This window comes from Microcebus murinus, chromosome 13, assembly GCF_040939455.1.
Source record: "Microcebus murinus isolate Inina chromosome 13, M.murinus_Inina_mat1.0, whole genome shotgun sequence".
Lineage (NCBI taxonomy): Eukaryota > Metazoa > Chordata > Mammalia > Primates > Cheirogaleidae > Microcebus > Microcebus murinus.
In genome coordinates this window covers 64,906,709-64,930,163 of record NC_134116.1, presented here as the reverse complement: position 1 = coordinate 64,930,163, position 23,455 = coordinate 64,906,709, and positions in this window count along the sequence as shown.

The following is a 23,455-nucleotide window of genomic DNA, read 5'->3' as shown; positions in this document are numbered from 1 at the left end:
TTTCCATTTTCCCCCATGCATTAACCATTCATATTAAATAATTTTGCCTTTTGAATTGTTGGTGTGTACGTTTTGAAGGGGGCTTTTCTGAACGCTTTTGATGAAGTAATTCTCTAGCTAGGCCCCTAATGCAATATTGCCTATCCCTCAACAAATGCCTCTACTTCAGAATTAATAAGACTACACATCCTAGAGTTGTTCCAGAATCTTATCAAGGACTAATACACTACAATGCAGTCTTTAGTGTTCTTAATCACCAGAGAAACTTGTTCAAATTATTCACCTCCTATTAACAACATTTTGATACATGAATTGCATGTGGATATATTTAATTTAGCTAAGTCTCTAAGTCCGAAATCAGATTTCATTGTGGAATGAAAAGAAAGGTCTCCACCTGTAATCCTAGCACTCTGAGAGGCCAAGGCGGCCAGATCGCTCAAGGTCAGGAGTTCGAAACCAGCCTGAGCAAGAGTGAGACCCCATCTCTACTAAAAATAGAAAGAAATGAATTGGACAACTAAAAATATATAGAAAAATTTAGCCGGGCATGGTGGCGCATGCCTATAGTCCCAACTACTTGGGAGGCTGAGGCAGAAGGATTGCTTGAGCCTGGGAATTTGAGGTTGCTGTGACTAGGCTGATGCCACGGCACTCTAGCCCAGGCAACAGAATGAGACTCTATCTCAAAAAAAAAAAAAAAAAAAAAAAAAAGGTCTCAGTTCGAAAACACACACACACACACACACACACAGAACTTTTATGAGAAAGGCAGATAGCACTCTACTCCCAACATAGTTCTGGCATAAGTACAACTATTTCCCATCTGCAATTATTAAATTCAGGACACAAAAGAAATTAAAAATACAAATATTTGCCAACTAATTTACTCTAAAAGTCACATCTTTGGTAAAACAAAATGCTGTAACTTGCATAAACCTTACAGGTTTTCTAATCAAATCTCTAAATGTTTAGATGGGGAAAATTTCAACAGAAATGATTTTGAAAATAGTAGTTGGTGGCAAATCTGAGTTTTAGAGAGAGAAACAGATCAGAGAGGTTAGATTTTGCAGGGATGTTGATGAGCAGGTAGGGGAGGCAGTCAAGTACAGTGGGAAAAGACCCTGCAACTCTAAATCCTTTGATGTGCATCTCTTCTACCTCGCTTAGTCCTCGCCTGTTCTTGCTTCCCTTTCTCATCGTCACAGTGGAACAGGTGTCCCTGGGCCTCTCTCCCTAGAGATAACCCCCTCCCTTCTTCATCCTCCCCCCTCACACCTCCGGGTGTCCTCTGTCTCTTCCCTCTCTTGCATTATTATCCTTCCCCCTCTCCATCTGTTCCTCAACCTCAAAATACATTCCATTTTCCCCTTCCTAAAAAAGAACCAGGCTTCCTAGTTTACCCTATTTGCCCCCTTTTCAAACTGCTTGAAATGTACACTTTGTTTTTCCCTTCCTCCAATTTCCTTCTCACACACTTATACCAAAGTCACTGCTGTTCTCACTCCACCCCCATCTCTGATTAGGTTTGCCTGCTCTTGGACTTCATATAAATGATCTCAAGCAGTGTGTACTCTTTTGTGTCTGGCTCCTTTATGTATTTATTCTTTTTGTGTTGTGATAAAATATACACAATATGAAATTTACCATTTTAGCCATTTTAAATGTACAGTTCAGTGGCATTAAGTGCAAATTGTTATGCCACCATTACCACCATCCGTCTCCAGAAATGATATTCCCAAATTGAAACTCTGTGCCCATTAAACAGTATCTCCTCATCGTTCTCTCCTCCCAGATCCTAGTAACATCAATTCTTACTTCCTGTCTCTATGACTTTGCCTATTCCAGGTACCTCAAAAAAGTGGAATCATAACAATATTTGTCCTTTTGTGATTGTCTTATTTCACTTAGCACGTTTTCAAGATTCATTTATGTCATAGGATAAATAAGAACCTCATTTCTTTTTAGGGATGAATAATATTTCATTCTCTGTGTACACCATATTTTGTTTATCCATTCATCAATCAATGGACATTTGCATTGTTTCCACCTTTTGGCTACTATGAATACTGCTGCTATGAACATGAGTGTACAAATATCTATTTGAGTGCCTGCTTTCAATTCTGTTGAGTACATAGCCAGAAGTAGAACTGGTGCATCACAGGGTAATTCTATGTTTAACTAGTTGAGGAGCCGCCATGCTGTTTCTCACAGTGACCACACCACCTTACATCCCCACCAGCAATGCATTTTTTCATATCTTCTCCAACACTTGTTCTTTTCTGGTTTTTTGATAATAGCCATCCTAATCGATGTGCAGTGGTAGCTCATTGTGGTTTGGCTTTATACATTTATTCTTAAACTGTTCTCTGCCCTTTGTTCCTGCCTTGACTATTAGTTCTTTGTTTATTTCTGGTTCTTGGCTGACTCTTCCTTCTCTCTCCACCTCGTTAGCGTGGGTTTCCCTGGGTTCCTCCCCGGCTGCTTCTGCTTTCTGTACACACAGTCCCTGGAGATCCCATCCACTCCCGTAATGGAAGTATCCCACCCATGCCAGAAACTCACACTCCCATGACGGAAGTATCCTGCCCCTGCCAGAAACTTACAAATCTGTATTTTTCTAGTCAGGATCTCTCTCTGAGCACAGCATTTGCCTTCAAATAATCACTTGGAAATAAAACAATGAGAAGTTTAAAACCTGGCTAAAAATAGGGACACTGCTGATTGTCTTTGTTGTTAGTGGATGGGATGGGCGAACGGGGGAGAAAGAAAAGACTTTTACATTTTTTTAAATTGTGGTTAAAAAATAACCAACATAAAATTTACTATCATAACCATTTTTTTTTTTTTTTTTTTGAGACAGAGTCTCGCTTTTGTTGCCCAGGCTAGAGTGAGTGCCGTGGCGTCCTAGCTCACAGCAACCTCAAACTCCTGGGCTCGAGTGATCCTTCTGCCTCAGCCTCCCGGGTAGCTGGGACTACAGGCATGTGCCACCATGCCCGGCTAATTTTTTTTTTATATATATATCAGTTGGCCAATTAATTTCTTTCTATTTATAGTAGAGACGGGGTCTCGCTCTTGCTCAGGCTGGTTTTGAACTCCTGACCTTGAGCAATCCGCCCGCCTCGGCCTCCCAAGAGCTAGGATTACAGGCGTGAGCCACAGCGCCCGGCCCATAACCATTTTTTTAAAAATAGAGTTTATTTTTTAGAATAGTTCTAGGTCCACAGCAAAATTGAGCGGAGGGTACAGAGATTTCCCATATACTATCGCCCCTACGCTAGCACAACTTCCACCACTATCCAAATCTCGAGCCTCTAGTGTGCTACATTTATTATGATAGAAGAAAAACTGTAGACAAAATAAATGTCACAGAGTTCATTTGAGCAAAGAACAATTCTTGAATCGAGCAGCCCTCAGAACCAGAACAAGTTCAGAGAACGCTGCTATGCAACATAGTGAATATTTATAGATAGAAAAAGGGTGAAGAAAGTAAAAACAAAGAACAAAAGAAGGATTAGTCATTTCAAAGTTACTTTCCTTGTAAAGGTTAAAGCAGAGGGTACTTCCTCAAAATGCTGGTTAAAACTAGCCTGTTTGGGGATTTGGCCATTTATCTCCCTGATGTCTGGGAAGGGCAGATAAACAACTTCGCTTGGGTTGGTGGTGTAGAACGTTAGCATGAGTGACTCCATTTTGGTTTGGTCTGTTGCAGCCTAGTGCAGGATCTCAGTCCAAATCAGTGACCTCAAATAAGTTTTATTCAACAATCAAGGAACCCACATTGACACATCATTATCACCCAGAGTTCATAAGTTATGTTCTATCTTGGTGTTTTATATTCTATGGGTTTTGACAAATGTATTATGACATGCATCCACCACTATAGTACATACAGAGTCATTTCGCTGCCATAAAAATCCTCTGTGCTCTGCCTATTCATCCCTGTCTACCTTCAAACTTGGGCAACCACTAATGTTTTTATCGTCTCCACCATTTTCCTTTTTCCAGAATATCATATAGTTGGAATCATACAGTATGTAGCCTGTTCAGATTGGCTTATTTCACTTAATAATAGGCATCTAAGATTCCTCCATGTTTTTTCATGGCTTCATAGCTCCTTTCCTTTTATCACTGAATAATATCCCACTGTATAGAGATATCACAGTTTATTCACCTACTGAAGGAGGTCTTTGTTGCTTCCAAGTTTTAGTAATTATTAATAAAGTTGCTATAAACACCTACATGCCGGTATTTGTGTGGATACAAGTTTTCAGCTCCTCAGGGTCTGATTGCTGGATTGTATGGTGCTATAGTTTAAATGTGTCTCTTCCAAAATTTAAGTGTTGAAACTTAGTGGCCAATGTCATGGTATTAAAAGGTGGTTTTTGTTTTGTTTTGTTTTGTTTTTTTAAAGACAGGGTCTCACTATATTGCCCAGGCCAGCTTTGAGCTCCTAGGCTCAAGCAAACCTCTCACCTCAGCCTCCCAAGTAGCTGAGACTATAGCCTAGTGAGGTGGAGCCTTTAAGAGATGATTAGGCCATGAGGGGTCCTCCTTCATGAATAAGATTAAGGCCTTTATTTTTTAAAAGGCTTCATGCAGCATTTGGCCCTCTTGCCCTTTCACCTTGTGCCATGTGAGGACACAATGTTCCTCCCCTCCCCAGGATGCGGCAACAAGGCATCTTCTTGGAAGCAGACAGCAGACTTATCAGACAACCAAACCTGGTAGTGTCTTGATCTTGGACTTCCCAGCCTCTGGAACTGTGAAAAATAAAATTCTGTTCTTTATAAATTAACCAGTCCCAAGTGTTTGTTATAGCAGCACAAAATGGACTACACCATATGGTAAGAGTATGCCAAACTGCCAAACTATCTTCCAAAGTGGCCATTCTATTTTGCATTCTGCCAGCAATAAACAAGAGTTCTTCTTGCTCCTCATCCTCACCAATATTCGGTGCTGTTAGTGAAAGAATTGGTAAGCTGGATTTTATTAAAATTATAAACTTCTGCTCTACAAAAGATACTGTCCAGGGAATGAAAAGATAAGCCATCTCTGGAAGAAAATATTTGCAAAAAAACATATCTGATAAAGGACTTGTAGCCAAAATATACAAAGAACTCTTAAAACTGAATAATAACAAAGTAAACAACCCAAATTAAAAAAAACGAAGGACCTGAACAGATATAGAAGATATACAGTGGCAAATAAGCATATGAAAAGATGTTCGACATCATGTCATTAGGGAATTGCAAATTAAAGCAACAATGAGATACCCCTACACACCTATTAGAATGGCCAGAATCCATAATAACTGTTTTTAAGAGTACAATTCAGTAGGATTAAGTACATTCACATTGTTGTACAGCAGATCTCTAGAACTTTTTCTTCTTGCATTACTGAAACTCTATGCCCATTAAACTCCCCATTTTCCCCTCTTACAGCCCTTGGCAGCCACCTTTTTACTCTGTTTCTATGAATTTGACTACTTTAGCTACCTCAAGTGGAATCAGACAATATTTGTGAATTTTTGTGACTCGTTCATTTTACTTAGCATGACGTCCTCAAGGTTCATTCATGTTGTAACATGTGACAGGATTTCCCACATTTTTTTAAATTTGAAAACATTAATGTTTTTAATTAATCTATGCTGGGCTGGTTAATTGTCTCACCTGTGTGCCCTCCCCCTCCCACCCCCTCCCCGCAAATCATCCAGTCTGCATTCTTCTCCCTCTGTTCTGTGTCCCTGGAGGCTGGCCTCTAAGGCTGGCCTCGCCCTGTGTCCCCTGGTTTCTGGCTGGAAGCACCACAGGAGACTGGCGGGCAAGAGGTCTCTCTGTATTCCTCCACATGTCACTCCCTTCCTGCTTCGCTCCTAGCCAGGCAGGAGCCCTCTTCATTCTCCTCTCAGCGCCAGCTCTCCAGGCTCCCTCACCCCATCCCACCCGGCCCCCAGCCACTGCCCCCCTCAGGCTCAGGAGCAAGAACAACTTCCTGCCGTTGCTAGGCTGGGCATGCTTCACATGACTCACCACCCCTTTTTTGTTCCTTTAACCTTGCCCACACCTTGGTAAATAGTCCCTTCATTAAACCCTCTCCAATAAGCCATCTGTTCATATGCTTTCTGCTACGTTCCTGAGTCAGACACACAGCTATGAAAAAAAAATGTAACAGTATAGAAGGCTAAGAAGTGAAAAATAAAAATCTGTGTCTACCCTCATAGCCCTTTACTTCCTCCCATCCCATGTACAGTTGCCATTTCGCTAGGTGAGCCCTAATTCTTAGGTGAGCCCCGATTAGTCTGAGATGATAACGTTGACTCCTTCTCCCTTGCCAGGCACTGGTTCAGAAATGCAGGCCTGAGCCATCAGTGCAGGGATTTCCCTCTCCCAGGGACTGGGTTGAGAACGGGCACGTTGTTCACATGCAAGGAGAAATTTGCTGTGGGGGTTTCTCTCTGGAGAACTGAACTGGGAAAGGTGAACCCCAACTATGGAACCAGCTTGAAGCAAGGTCAGCAGAGGAAGCTGAGCCACCAGAATCACAGAAACAGAGTTAGGCCTCTGGATTAAGCCACTATTGCTAACTCTAAACCCAACCAGCCTCTACACTTCCAATTGTGGAACCTAATACATTTCATGATTTTCTGTTTACTTGTAACAAATGCATCCTAACCAATACACACATACATTTACTGTAAAATATGCATACCCAAATGGGATCATACCCCATATACTGTACTGCAAATTACTCTTTTCACTAAATCATGTATCCCGAACATATTTCCAAGTAAGCACATTTTGCTTTGCTTCATTATTTAAGTACTGGATAGTGTTTTGTGGAAAAGAAACATCATAGTCTATTTACCCTTTCCCCTACTGAAGAATATTTAGGTCATTTGCAGTTTTTCCCTATTACAAACAATGGCACAGTGACACATAGATTGTGTCTGTATTAATATGTACATAAAATGAATTCCTATTGGAATTGCTTGGTCAAAAAGTCTGAGAATTTAGTGTTCATAAATATTGCTATATTACCTTTCAAAAGGTTATATCAATTTATACTTTGCAACCTCATGAGAGAACTTCAACAACAAGAAAAATTACACTCCCACAAAGAATATTTGAATCTACTTACTTCTTCATATCTTACTTCTTTCATATCTGAGTACTACAAAAACTTTAAATCTTTGGTAAACATATCAAAATTATATCTCTTTAGTGTATTAATATTTTCATTTTTGAGTAAGGTCAAAGCATTTTTATGTGCTTTTATTTTTTTTGTAAACTATTCATATCCTTTGCCCACCTTTCTATTTTCTATGTAATTGTAATTTTCTTACTGATTTGAAGTGGCACTTTGTACAGTTTTATTTTTGTTTTGTTTAGGGACAGAGTCTCGCACTGTTACCCAGAGCTGGAGTGCAATGGCACAATCATAGCTCGATGAAGCCTTGAACTCCTGGGCTCAAGCAATCCTCCCCTCTTGGTCTCCCAAATAGCTAGGACTACAGGAGAACGCCACTACAGCTGGCTAATTTATCTTATTTTTATTTTTTTGTAGAGATGGCGGGAGGTTCTAGCTATGTTGCCCAGGCTGGTCTTGAACTCGTGGTTTCAAGCTATCCTCCCATCTCAGCCTCCCAAGTGCTGGGATTACAGGTTGTATAGTTTTTTAAATAGCTATTCATTATAGGTATTAGAAATTTTGCCCCCCACTTTTATTAATCCTTTTAGTTTTTGTTTTGAAGTTTTTTACATTTTTACATTACATATTTTCATGAGAAAGTTTTTTGCAATTTAATATATTGATGTTTTCTTTTATCATTGTAGGATATTATTTTACACCTAGAGTACTTCCCTCACTCCAAGACTATTATTTAAATTTGCCAGTATTTTCTTCTAGTAATTTTATGGGTTCATATTTACATTACAATTTTTGACCCAAATGACACATATTTGCTCTATACAAATATATGTTCTTCAAATTTTTGTTACAATTAGCATACATTACTATTATAATTTGTCTAAAACATGGTCACTAGCTAGTATAGTACAGATATATCCTTCTACGAAAATCTTGACAAAAGCAAAAATAAAATTACATAACAGATGTCATTTGAAAAACATCAATATGGTAAAGGAATGAAACTAGGCTTTTCATATTTTACTTTGAAATATGAAAGATCACCATATGTGTGCCTCCCTTTGGAATCTCAAAACTGCTCTTCCATGTGTACACACTGTTCAGCACAAGAGGCCTGCCAATGTGGTGTCAGTGGTCACGCCCCCTTAGTTAGGCTTGATATCAATCCACAGAAAAAAAGGAAGAAAAGAAGTCAAGAGAAAGAGTAATAAAATAGATATAAGTGAACTGGGAGGCATAATCAACATTTACTGCCAGGCAGGAACAAGTCTTTCCAAAATGCCGGGACTGTCCAGTGGTACAATTCCTTTCTCAACTTCCACCCCAGGAAAACTCTTAAAAGTCCCCAGCATCTATAATACCTGGCCCCAAAGTATCTCTACTGCACACAAAGTAAAGAGTGTAGGTTATGGAGCCAGACTGTCCGGTTCACACTGGACGCTGCCACTTACCAGCTGTGAGACCTTAGCATGTTGCTTACATATCTCTGGGTCTCAGTTTTCTCACCTGTAAAATGGGGATAATAATAATACTTACCTTGTGAGGATGTCTTGTGGATGGATCATCTGAGTTAATACACATAAAGCACTTTGCATGGTGCCTAGAATATAATAGTATTCAGTAAATGTTAGCTATAATCTTTATTAGGGACTAATTAAGTCTATCCAAGCCACAAGTCTATTGCAGAAGTCCAAGGGAATACCAGAAAGTTAGGAATTACAAGAGGTCCCAGTTTTGCTGTTGTTTGACAGGTTTGGAAAAATCGTGCAACCTCTGTCTTTCTATTTTCCTGTGGATAACATGTGGATAATTACTATTACAGTTAACTACTAATTGTACAGTAAAGTAAATAAGCAGTTTGAGGGCTTCTATTATTAGTGGTTCTTATTCACCTGACTCAAGACACACTGTTTTTTTCTCCAACTGACTCAGTGCTCTACTCACTGCTATTGTTCAATAAAGTGAGAGAAAGTTATTGAATCATTTCAAACCTCCTTACAGATACTAAGATTCTACTGTGTAATGGCAAACAAGATCTTAGTCATACATTAAGGCAATGACAATGTATTGAGAGGAAAGGAAAGTGTCTCACTTTGTAAACTGTGCAACTGAGGTGCATTTGTGATAATAGTTCTCTGAATAGCTATTGAGTTGTCCTGTGAAGTTTTCGTCCTACAGAAAAGCAAACTAAAACTTTGCAAGTTCACAGAAAAGGATCATTGGGACCATTTTATAGGACTAACTACACATCTATAAGTTTTTTCCAAAAAAGAAAAATTGTGCAAATAAAATACATACACATATTATTTTATTCCTTTTTTGCAGTGCTTTCCATCTCTGCCCAGTGTGCTCTACTAAGGTTGAATTCTTGTGCTCATTTCTTAGGTTTCACTATTTTATTCTTTGGTGTATTTATTTTGCTATTTGGTTTATCTAGTAGGCCTTTTATCTCAATCATTTTTTAATTTTCAAAAACAGTAACTGATTCTTTTAAAACTGCCTGCTATTATGGTTGCAGTATCCTTTCATAGCTCTAAGGTTTTTAATTATAGTTCATTTGAAATCTTGTTTGCTCTATTAACTGGCCCCGTGGGCATCCATGCTTATATTTATTGGGTTTATTGCCTGTCCTTCGTGCTGTTGGTTTTCTTTAAAGGTCTGGTGATTCTCGGTTTGCTACTTGTCTTTGTGATTAAACAGCCCTGCCTGTGGGAGCTGGCTGTGATGCCAGGTGCTCGTCCCTGGTCACTGTGGATGGGCCAGGGCAGAGATGCCGAAAAGAGCAGCCAGTGTATCTATTTATGTACTGTGGCCCTTTGGGGGCCCACAAACTTTAGCAATAGCTAAGGTTTTTTGCTTTCCTTCCCCGCAAGAGCAGAGTTTTGCCCTAGTGAGAGCACTATCACCTCTATCTAAAAATCATGCTCTGGAGAATGGCCCTGTCTTTCTGCACTGTGTGTCCTGTTCTTACTGCCTTGCTGGTCAATGCTCTTACTGCCTTCTGCTTAGAAAGCAGCTGACAAAGAACTCTCCTGCTCCTTTATCCAGTGTCTAGAACAGGGGTGGGGAACCTACGGCCTTAAGGCCACGTGTGGCCTTCTAGGTCCTTAAATGCAGCCTTTTGACTAAATCCAAATTTTACAGAACAAATCCTTTTATTTTTATTAATACATGTTTGTTTGATTGTCTTTTATATATTTATTTATTTTTTAATGAACGGATTTTAAATACCAAAGGATAAAATAGGTTTCAAAGAAATAATCCTCCCAGATTGACCGGCACAATTAGAACATGAGTAAGCCATAAGGGCTAAATTGATGGCTGCTACTTTCATGATTTAGTTCTAACTTCCCCCACCTGAGTACCCCACCACTACCCCAAGAAGCTGGCTGGGGAGAGTTTATGGGGGTTGAGTATATGCCAGTCTGTTATCAACTTTTGACAATGATGCACTGTGTTTCTGTTTGAAGTCAAATTTGTGAACAGTTGCACTGCTCAACAGTATTTTTTAATTCTGTCTGCCTAACAGCCCATCTTTTCAAAGAAGACCAAGAGAACACTTAAGGAAAAAACAGATTTTTTAAGGGATTGGGAATTGCAATATTATCTCGTTTCTGCTAAAGAGAAGATGATTTGCTTGATACTGTAATATCAACATTAAAGAAATTCAGTGCTCATCAGCATTATAACACTCATAAAAACCACAAATGTTTTATTTTTTATTTTTTTATAAAGGTACATTTCAGAAGTGAACACAAATGTTTTAAATTAGAGGGAGAGGTATGAAAGGTTGTATTGCAGAAATTAAAAGATGAAAAGCAAAAGCAAAGACAATTCTTTCAAGGAGCAATAAGACCTGGAAATAATGCCACTAAAGCAAGTTATAAAGTAGCTTATATACTCGGGGGGGGGAAAAGGGAAGCCATTTGGGAAAAGGGAACCCATGTAGAAATTGTGAAAGAATGCATTGTAGAAGTTGTAGGATGCTTATACCCCAATAACATTTCAAAATACAAACAACTGCCTCTTTCAAGAACTATAACTGATTGGCAGCATAAATTAGCCTTCACTTACTAGGACAACTTCATGTAATACTTCAAAAGAAAAATATATATTATTCAATCACTTTGGATGAATCAACTGATACTACTTACTTGGCACAGGTTTTATACTTCATTTGGGTCATAACAGAAGATTTTCTTTGCTACAAAGAGTTACTTTCTGTGCTCTTGCAAACAGAACAGAGGGAATAGATATCTTCAACAACTTTCAAAATACATGTCATGAAGTTGGACTGAATTTGGTAAATTTAGTGAGTGTATATACAGACAGTGTACCTTCCATGACAGGAAAACATGAAGGGTTTATTGCACAGATTAAAAAAGTATTAACAGATCCAGATGCTCTCATTTCTTTTCACTGTTACTCCATAACCATTATTAGTCATTCCTGTTCCCCTCCACCTCACCAACTTATCCTTTCTCCTCCAGTCCCCAGCCCCAGGGAATCACTTAATGACTTTCCATCTCTATACATTTGCCTACTTTGGACACTTTTTTATTCCTTCTACAATTACATATGCTTTGACCAATGCCTCCACCTCCCTCACCTCCCAACCATGCAAGCCTCTGATAACCACCATTCTACTCTCTTCTTCTATGAGATCAGCTTTTTAAAAGTCCACGTCTATACTCTCTCATGTATAAAAGTGTTTGTGGCAGATACTACCCAAAGCAATTTACAGATTTTAACGTAATCCCCATCAAAATACCAACAACATTCTTCACAGAAATAGAGAAAATAATCGTAAAATTTATATGGGACCACAAAAGACCCAGAATAGCCAAAGCCATCCAGAGGAAAAAGAACAAAATTGGAGGAATCACATTACCTGACTTTAAATTATACTACAGATCTGTAGTAACCAAAACAGCATGGTACTGGCATAAAAAACATATACACAGACGAAAGGTACAGAATAGAGAACCCAGAAATAAATCCACACATCTATATGGAACTTACCTCTGACAAAGTTGCCAAGAACATACAGTGGGAAAAGAGTCTTTTCAATAAATGGTGCTGGGAAAACTGGGTATACAAAAGAATGAAATTAGACCCTATCTCTTGTCATACACAAAAATCAAATAAAAATGGATTAAAGAGTTAAATCTAAGACCTAAAACTATGAAACTACAAAAAGAAATCATTGGGGAAATGCTTCAGGACATCGATCTGGGCAAAGACTTCCTAAGTAATACCCCCAAGGCACAGGTAACCAAAGCAAAATTGGACAAGTGGGCTCACATCAAGCTAAAAAGATTCTGCACAACAAAGGACACAATCAACAAAATGAAGAGACAACTCATAAAATGAGAGAAAATATTTGCGAACTATCCATTAGTTATTAAAGGATTAATAACTAGAATATATAAGGAGCTCTAATAACACCATAGGAAAGAATCAAATAATCCAATTTAAAAATGGGCAAAGGTCTGAATAAACATTTCTCAGAAGAAGACATACAAATGGTCAACAGGTATATAAACAAGTGCTCAACATCATTCATCATCAGAAAAACCCAAATCAAAACTACAATGAGATCTCATCTCACTCCAGTTAAAATGGCTTTTATCAGAAAGACAGGCAATAGTGAATTCCAGCTAGGATGTGGAGAAAGAAGAATCCTCATAAACTGTTGGTGAGAATGTAAATTAGTGCAAACACTAATGGAAAACAGTATGGAGTTTCCTTGAAAAACAAAAATAGAACCACCATATGATCCAGCAATCCCCCTTCTGGATTTATATCCAAAGGAGGGGAATTCAGTATATCAAAAATATATCTGCACTCCCATGTTTATTGCAGCACTATTCACAATAGCCAAGATTTGGAATCAACCTAGGTGCCCATCAGCTGATGAACAGGTAAAGAAATTGTGATGTATATACACAATGGAGTATTATATAGCCACAAAAAGAATGAAATCCTGGAGAGCATTATGTTACGTGAAATAAGCCTGGTACAGAAAGGCAAATCTCGCATGTTCTCACTCATACATGGGAGCTAATTTAAAATAATTGATCTCATGGAGACAGAGTAGAATGATGGTTACCAAAGGCTGGGAAGGGTAGTGAAGAGGTGGGATAAAGTGGGGGTGGTTAATGGGTGCAAAAATATAGTTAGTTAGATAGAATGAACAATATTTTATAGCACAACAAAGTAATTATAATCAACAATAATTTAGGGTATACTTTAATATAACTACAAAGAGTGGAAATGGAACAAACACAAATTATAAATACCTGAGGTAAAAAATACCCCAATTACCCTGATTTGATTAATTCACATTGTATGCCTGTATCAAAACATCATATGTATCTTATAAATATATACAACTATTATGTACCCATAATAATTAAAAATGAAATTTAAAAAAAAAGTGTTCGTGTCAGAGTATATTTTCCTAGTTTATCTACAATAACCAAACCAGTTTATGCATTCTTCTTTGACATGCCTATTATTTGAGGTCTATATTCTTCTCCTTGATTCTGCCTGGCTTTGTGACTCTAGCAGAAATGATACTATGTGATCTTTAAGTCTAGGTTATAAGATGCAATGTAGCTTTGCCTGGGTTCTTTTAATGCCCCTCTTCTGAACACCGAGCCGCCATGGTGTGAGGAAGCCCAAGAAGTCTGTGAGGAGGCCTATGTGGAGCATAACTGAGGGCTCCAACCCTAGCCACATTGAGTAATTTCTCAGGGAGGCTCCATAATATCTAGACCAGCAGGCATTTTCACCCACTGCCCTAACCAATGTCATATAGGCTGGTCTCCACGTCTCAAATCCTCTGATTTATCAGCGGATGATAACTTTTAGGGTTGTCCTGTGTGACGACACTAGGGTTCTGGATATAGTTAAGCAAGAGCTACTTTTAGTATCTAATGTGAGACCACAGGACTCTATGGAAGCAAGCAACCCAGTGGTAAAGCGGAATTGCCTTCAAACCCACAAGAAAACTCTGCTAGCTTCCTAAACAAAACTTGCTTCCATTTTCTAATCAAGAATATGAAATACTCTAGTTTTAATAAAACTCAAGTTGAATAAAACTTCCTGCCCATGAAATGCCAAGTGAATGAAACCTAAAAATGGAATGTCGCTGCACAGGCAAGGCATGCCATTTCTCTGCTCACAGAGCTTCCCACTTGACAGAGCGTCTTTGTGTTCAGGTCACTCTAGAACCAGCTGGGGCCCTGGGGGAACTGGAGATGCACGCAAGGGTTTCACTGTTTTTCAACCTTTTTTTTTTTCCAAAAAAATGGTTTCTTTGTTTTGTTTCATTTTTTTAAAACCAGGAAAGCAGCCTGCAGTTTTCAAGGTCATTAGCTCCATCTCAGGTCTCTTCTTTTAATGACCATATTGTTTTGTTTTCTTTAACCTAGGAAAAAACTCAACCACAAATGTAATGTTTATCTTTCAAAATAGCAGCTGAAAAAAAAGCACAGGATGTATGAGACTAAAAACACTCTTTTGGCTTCCTCTCCCTTTTTTTTTGTAACTTTCCTCAGGTTCCTCCCAGAGGGAGCCTGCTATATATATGCAACATTCTTTAGTTTGGCTTAGGCTGGGAAGTGCCCTAAATGAGAGCCATATCACCTTAGGAACACAACCTTGTCTGCTCCGCATATGTTGGCATGGGCTGAACTTCAGTTCAGCAATGATTCTGCACAATCTTATTTTGCTCATTATTCCATGAGTTCAAGTCTATTCGTCTTGCTTTCTCTTCTCAGTTGTTTGAAAATACCATTTGATCATGAATACCAGAGCATCTGAAATATTGGCTTTCCTGAGGAACTCTATAAGAAAAAATTCTTAGAAATCTGTCTTCAACCAACTGAGCTGTTTATTTTATTCTTGGGTGCATTCCATTAGACAACAGGATTTATTAGTTCAAATTCCTGTTTCACAGAACTACTTGTTCTTAATGACATGCATCCTTTCTTCCACCCCTCATACTTCATGTTCTCTCTGCACCCAGTTTCTTTCTTCCTTTATTTCTAATCTTTGCACAGTCTTCTGCAACCACCCACCTACTTGCCATTAACAAGGGAACTTTCTCACCCCCACTGTGACGGATGTGACTTTCACAAAGTGTATAGGTAATGTGGCAAAAGGTTTTTAAAACGTTGAATTGAATTGCTTTTGATTAAGTGCCATTAAGACTTCTTGTGTGCAGTATACATATGCTTGTTCCTGTTATTATATGCAATGCAATTCTTCATAAAACTAATCGTATCTCAGAATGATGATCATGCTATTTCTTGGCAATGGCTATAATGCAATGTTTTATGATACCTCCAAAGTATCATTTTTCTCCTTGCAAAATGTAATTAGTTCACTTTCAGAAAGAAATGAATATCAAAGTTTAAACACTGACCAAGCCAGAAAAAAAAAAAAAGAAAAATTAGTTAAGATATATTGGAAGCAGCATGCTCCATCAATAGCATGACCTACAGTACTAAAAGAGAAGGGCCCTGATAGAGTCGAGTACAACAAAGGGTCCTCTTCCTAACAGTGCACAGTCACACCGAGGTGCCCCCTCATTTAGCGGTGACTTACTGGGCTTTAATTTAGACTAGACTAGTGTATGAGTATTTCTTAAACCACTAGCAATTTTTGTTTCTTTTCTCTTGAGTAGAGGTTTATTTGCAGTTCTATGCAATTTTATTCTTTTGAGGGAAGGCCTTATTTTGTTTGTTCCTGTTAATCCTTCTATGCCTAAAAGAAAATGGCCCTGAGCTGAGCACTTAGAAAGGGGAAGAAGGTACTTACTGTTTTTTATTCCTTTGCTGTTTTCACTGGTAAAACCGAAGGTAGACCACTTCCTTAGTATATCTTTTAGTATCTGATCAGATTTTCTTTTATGATATCTTTTTTCCCCTCTGTGTGTGGTCTCTTAAAGCAAATGGTGGTTAAACATGCCGTTTCTGGTTTAGGTCATGCACTTTCCCTAAGATGAAATTTATGGGTCTTTTATGCTGTGTGATCAACCAAATCTAAGAATATCCTAAGGAGAAACTTCCATGTTTCATCTTAGATATAAATATAGTATATTTATATATAAATATATAGTATATTTAACATGCCTGAATTTCCCTTGGCCTTCAGAAGGCATATCTTGACTCTGCTCTTATTTTATCTGTGTGAAACATCCTTTAAGAGAAATTTTAAAAAATTTTAAAAGGAAGGTTTTTACATAAATATCTGTGTCTTTGTTCTCTGGAATTTTAATAAATCAAACCTTTTCCCCTTTTCTTAAAATAAGCCAGAGGGAAACCAGATGAAAGATTATACAGAAAAAGTCTCTTAGATGCTTTCTGACTCAAAGTACAAACAATTTTCTCTTGGGTATAAGTTCTTACTGTTATGCAATGATTCAAAGCACAAGGAAGTTGACTACACCAGATTCAAAGTAAAAATCAAGTAGATTTATCTTGCCTTGGTGGGCTTATTTACATCTCCCATATTCTTTCAAAAGTTGGTTAAATTGGCCTGGAACCCAGGCAGATTTGGGGAATAAAATAACCTCATTTGTATTGGAGTGCATTGTAAGATGCCATCTGTAATTGGAAGGCTCTCAAACATGCTTCTTTAAGTCCTCCTTTGGTCCCAGGCATGAATCACATGGCACAGTCCATTTGCCATGCTTTCGTCCCACCTGGATCTCCTCCCAGTTTGCTTTACAGCTATCACCTCACTAAAGAAACATATCTTTTTAAGTCTTCAGCATCAAAACAAATCTTAAACAACTTTAAAGCAGCAACTAACAAGGAAGAAGTGAGAAGAAATCAATTCATTTTACCAACCCAAAGATCTTGCAGTTTTCACCCAGTTTGAGAAATGTAGTTTTTAAGTACATGGTCTCCCATGCTTATCCCAGAAAATAGTACAATAAGTCTGGTCTGGACAACACATGTTAACTGTGCCAGTTGCTTCTAAGGGTTTATTTGTCAATAACTCGTTGTGAGGCCTTTCCCAGGTCTATGTGTCTACTAAGGGCTGGGAGTGTGAGGGTGGGTTTTAGCTAGGCATAGACTGTCATGCTGGTCTAGGAAATGATCCCAGAGTTAATAGAAAACAGCAATGGTATCTGTGGCTGGATTGTACTACCACCCAGAAGCCATGAAGACTAAGTGTGGAATAAAGCCCTCACTGTTTCTATCCCATTAATTATGCTGCTTTATGAATGTTTTTCTTTCTTAATAACTATTGCCAGATGCAATGTGTCTTGAGGTCTCAAGTTGGAAAGATCACTTTAGGGCCTGACCACCTATAGCTGCCATTGACCACAGTTCTGCAGGAGATCAAAATAGTTCAAGTTTTTCTTTGATTTTTTACTATTTCTGTTAAATGATCATAAGAAAAGTAATTTTATTGTGGCTTTTAAAAAATAAGTCTGTCTAAATAAGCATGACCTTCCCATTAGATTGGATTGCAATCTGTTCTTGGACTAGGTAAAAAAAAGAACTCTCAGACGTCTACTTAAAGTTTTTTTTTTCCAGTTCTTTGATTCTATTAGCTAGAACATTATTTGAATACAAGGCAAAGTCCTCTGGCTATTAAGTCTGAGAACACAGGACTCCAGATTTATAGTTTTCAGAAATTTGAATTTCCCAAGGCAGCCAAGTTTGTTTTTTGATTTCCTGTCCAGCACTTTTATTCTATTTTGACTTAGCTTTAAATTGCACATATGCCTTAGATGTAATAAGCATTTATGAAATACAGTCCCTGGATATCTGAGGGATTGGTTCCAGGACCCCTGGCAGACACCAAAATCCACGGATGCTCAAGTCCCTTATATAAATGGTGTAGTATTTGCATTTAACCTATACACATTTTCCCTTTAAATCATCTCTAGATTACTTATAATACCTAATACAATGTAAATGCTATGTAAATAGTTGTTATACTATATTGTTCCAGAAATAATGTTAAGAGAATAAAGTCTGTACATGTTCAGTATAGATGTAACCATACCTTTTTTTTTCAAATATTTTCAATCTGTGGTTGGTTGAATCCATGAATAATGAGGAACCCACAGATATGGAAGTATACAAATGCATAAGATATAACATACAAAAATATTTGGAGATGTGGTATATCAAACCATGATTAGACTATGTCAGTCATTATCATAAAAACTCTAGACAAAAAAGTTATTTAGCAGTTATATTTGTAAAATATTTCCAGGAAATAATATATGTTCCACTTATGAAAGCATCCACACTGTAAAAAACACTTACAGTCAGGGTTAAATGGTTAAATGATATCCTTTTCTTTTTTTCATTAAAGTATCAATGTTAAATAATTCTCTAGAACTCATGTAAAGTTACCATTGCTTTTGTCCCAGCTATGGGGAAAAGGTTAAAAAAATTAAAAACAAAAAAATATTTAAGGATCACATGGGGGCTTTTAATTGGATCCTGGGGTAATTAATACATCTTTAAAAATTAGGGTTAGATGGCATCTGCCTTCAGGTACCTACATGTGTCTTACCATGTATATATCAGATTTATTTAATTTTAGAAAAGTGTGAAAAAAAAGATGATACTAACCATCTCTGGAAATTTAATCAAGCATTTAAGTAATCACTGAAAGAAATTTCTCAGTCTTAACTTCTTTTTCCTCTTTTGTTATAACAAAATTTGCTCCCTGCTTTCTCTATCTTAATTAGAGCAATTATTTGATAAAGATATAAGTAGGGAAAATTCCTACACTGAAGGAAGAGAGTAGAGAGGATATACAGGGGCTTGGTGGGATGTCACCAGGATGTGGAGTGCCTTCACAAGTGTATTGAGGAATTTAGTAACACACACACACACACACACACACATTTTGTGTGAAGATGTCTATCATGTAGGCAGTCATGATAGAGAAATATTAGTGACTCCTACAATCCATGTTGCCAAAACAATGGCTATGGCTTCAACAGCTTTTTGCCATTTGCCCAGAAATACAAAGCCTTCCTGGACAAAGCCCAGTAGGACACTTGATAAGGTTCAGCTGGAGTAGGACAGACTTTTACCATTTTCTGCCATCCTTGGTGCATATGTCTTTTACCTTGTTGGACTTATAAACACACATACTGTCTCTCTGTTACACATTGTTATTAGCAATGTTGGATTTATTTGGTACTCTTTCATCTAACTTAAATAAAAGAGCATTAGAAACATCTGTGTCCTCATAAAAAAAGAAAGAAGCTGTTGGAACTTCTCTTTCTGCTTCTGGTGTTTCCTCCTTTTCCACTTACCCAGAATGCTAGATCTTTATAGAGCTGTATTTTTTTTTTTGAAGTGATATTTACAGAAACATTCAGCAGTCCCCTGAGGATAAAGTCCATACTACTAATTCTGACACGACAGGCAGATTTATGGCTCCGTCCCCCCTATCCAGCTGTATTTCCCACAACTGCTCAGCATACACTCTGTGCCCAAGTGGGGCTACTCTGCTCCTGCCTCAGTCCCTTCTCCTGGTCTTGGTGGCATTCTTCATGCTCTTCCCTCTTCTCGGCCTCTTTTTTCTGTTCCTTTTTCTTTATCCAAATCCATTCCGCTTCTCTGTCTTCTCCATGAAACCTTACCAGGCCTCTCCAGCTCATGCTAAATTTCAATAGCATGCTATGAACAACTGGCTTATTTGCAGAGTGTTACCTATGAAAATATGAAGTACGGTGAGGTTTAGGCAAGACTAGGGGCTGGGTCTTCTGAGTAGGTTCTGTCCATTGGATCACCTGCCTTTGTGCCATTTTTTTTTCTCTCTCTCAATTTAATAAACTTTTTTTTTTTTGAGTACTTTTAGGTTCAAGGCAAAATTGAGCAAGTACAGAGAGTTCCCGTGTACCCCCATCCCACACACGTACAATCTCCCCCACTGTCTACATCATTCACCAAACTAGTACACTTGTTAAATCAAAGAACCTACACTGACATATCATTATCACCCAAAGTCCATAGTTTACATTAGGGTTCACTCTCAGTGTGGTACATTTATTGGTCTTGACAAATGTATAATGACATGTATCCACCACTGTAGTGTCATACAGAAGAGTTTCACTGTCCTAAAAATCCCCTGTGCTCCTCCTGTTCATCTTTCCCTCCCTCCCCACTGAACCTTGATCTTTTATTGATCAGTGACAACCACTGATCTTTTTACTGTCTCCACAGTTTTGCCTTTTCCAGAATGTCATATAGTTAAAATCAAATAGTACGTAGCCTTTCAGGTTGACTTCTTTCACTTAGTAATATGCACTTAAGTGCCCTTCATGGCTTGATAGCTCATTCTTTTTTAGTGCTGAATAATATTCCATCATGTGGATGTACGATTGTTTATCCATTCATCTACTAAAGGACATCTTGGTTGTTTTCAAGTTTTGGTAATTACATATAAAACAACTATAAACATAACATATGCAGGGTTTTTTGGTAGATATAAGTTTTCAAATCCTTGGGGTAAATATCAAGGAGCACAACTGTTTGATTGTTTGGTAAGAGTATGTTTAGTTTTATAAGAAGTTGCCAAAGTGCCTTCCAAAGTAGCTGTATTATTTTGTATTCCCGTCAGCAATCAATGAATGAGAGTCCCTGTTGCTCCACATCCTTACCAGCATTTGGTATGGTCAGTGTTTTGGACTTTGGCCATTCTAATAGGTATGCAGGGATACCTCAGTGTTGTTTTAATTTGTATTCCCTAATGATATATGACATGAAGCATCTTTTCATACGCTTACTTGCCATATGTGTATTTTCTTTGGTGAGGTGTCTGTTCAGATTGCCCATTTTTTTAATGAGATAGTTTGTTTTCTTATTGTTGAGTTTTAAGAGTTCTTTGTGTATATTAGGTTCTAGTCCTTTATGAGATGTGTGTTTCGCAAATATTTTCTCCCAGTCTGTGGCTTGTCTTCTTATTCTTTAGATTTCGTTCTTTTTTGATTTGTATTTCTCAGCTTTTCTCTTTTTTTCTCCCTTTCTTTCACCTGTGTGGAACATATCCAGTCTTTTCACAATTAATCAAAACAAAACAAAACTCCCAAATGCCACAGTATCAAATGAAAAGAGATCTGCATTCATTATTAGGATAATTCTCAGAGGGTTTGGGGATATTATAGACCAAGATTTGAGAAAGGAAAAAAATTAATCTAGCTAGCTCATCAAGGAAAATAATGATAAATTATTTTTAAATTAAATTAAAATAATCGAAAAGCACATATGATATTGAGGTAGGAAGTTGGCAAGAAATATAAACTTGGGAGATAAGAAATTTAGAAATGATAAAGGATACATAAACTTATGAAGAGAGAAAAACAGTGCTTAAGTCTCTGAAGAGGCCTTCACCTCTCGACTAGAAGAAATACTTCTTTTATGAAAGTTGAGACAAAGCCACAAGATGCCCAGCTAAAGCCACACATTGGATTAAGAGGGGAGGCCGCCAGGACCACATTTCAAAGGGCATATTCAGTGAAGTTTCACCAAGGGACTGCAAAAAATGTTATTTGCAAAAAATGTTTTCCAATCATTCTGTTAAATGTCAAGAAATTTCTCTGAAGATGAAGGAATTGCTTCCTTGAGAAAGAACAGAGAATGTAAAGAACCTAAAAAGAAAAAAACTCCCTGTCCACGCATATCACATTAGTCTAAAAGATTCCAGAATTGAGCTCCCTGATTCCATTTTGTCATCCCTCCCTCCCTAATAAGTAGAAAAACAAAGTTGGATTCTGGTGATAGGTAGAGTTAGGATCAGATTCTTCTCACTCTCTTAAAATCAACATGAAAAAGGAAAACAAAGGTCTTTTAAGACTCCCTTTACATTTGGTAGTTAATGGTAACTTATGACTATGTTTTTAACTTTCTTTTGTTGAGTCATGGACTCTCCTCCTCCCCCACTCCTCAGTTTTCAGGGTCAACAGGCAACCTTTTATAAATCACAAGACTGGATTTGCTATGTTTGGTCCTGATCCAGCTTCTTTATTATCCCTGCTGTTGTGCACTACACAGTTCTGTAGACACACTAGATAAAATGGAGAAACAAAACCAGGAGATCATTCCCAGACTGTTTGCCAACTGATTTTAAACTGTTGCTCACTGCTAGTACACAAAATAATGAATGGTCTTTTATTTATGAGGCTTTTAAAATAGAAATCCTGGGGCAGGGGAGGATTTCTGGTTCTGTTAACCTCATTTGTTCTTCCTTTGCCTCAGCTTCCTAGTCTGTTCAGGAAGAATTTTGTTTTCTTCTCTAATTCTACTGACTGCAAAATGCCTTGAGTATATTTCCTCCATTTCATCCTAACACAGAAAGAAAGAGGAAGGATATATGTATGATCATGTACAATCATCTTCCAGATCTTGCTTCCAAAATTTCTTAGTCTTAAATTATAATGTCTCAGGAAATCTATGAAACTAGGGAGATGAGGGCAGTAGTTAACTCTGAGGAATGAGATTCAATTTTTACTGTCAAATGTCAGTTGTCAGTTCATAGAGCCAACCCCACAGAGGAGCCAACCCAGGGAGTTTAAATCCGTTGCTGCAAGTCATATGCCTCGCTACTGTGCAAACTCACCAGAACTGGAACCCAGCTCTTCCCACTCGCAATAGAACACTTATTCCATTTTGACAGGACTTTCAGAAAACCCAAGCAGACTCAAGGCCTGGACCAGGTTTCTATCTCAGCCCACGATGTTCTTGAAATATGTGATCTGAGATTTGGGGGATCCTGGGCTATTTCTTAGGGCTTTATGGTCTCACAGACTAGAAAGACTCTAAGATACTCCCCCCCTTGAGCAAAGTCAAACCCCCAAGGACCTCACACTCAGCCTACTTTCTTCAGGGTTGAGCCAGGGCAGAGCAGACACAGCTGTAACATTCTAGGGCACACCCACGACTCTGGTTGAACCAGGAGAGAATGGGGTGGGAGAGGATACAAGATCAACCATTTGCCCAAGAGGCCATCTGTTGACACAGTTATAAACCCAGTAATAGTGTGAGCCAGTATCCTCTAAAACGTCTTCAAAATACGAGAATTTTGCTTTATCCTTAAGTGATTGTTTTTCGTTTTGCAGAAAAGTAAGGACTCATCATCTAGGACCGTGCCTTGAATCACAAATCAGCCCAGTGTGCATGTGGGTTTTTTCCAAGTGCGCACAAGAGTGGAACATTCTGTTTTACGAGTGTGAGATGTTTAAAATACAAATCTGCCAAGAGGCTTCCTCCGAACTGGTCTGGGACAAGCGAGGCAGGACAGGCTCAGACCTCCC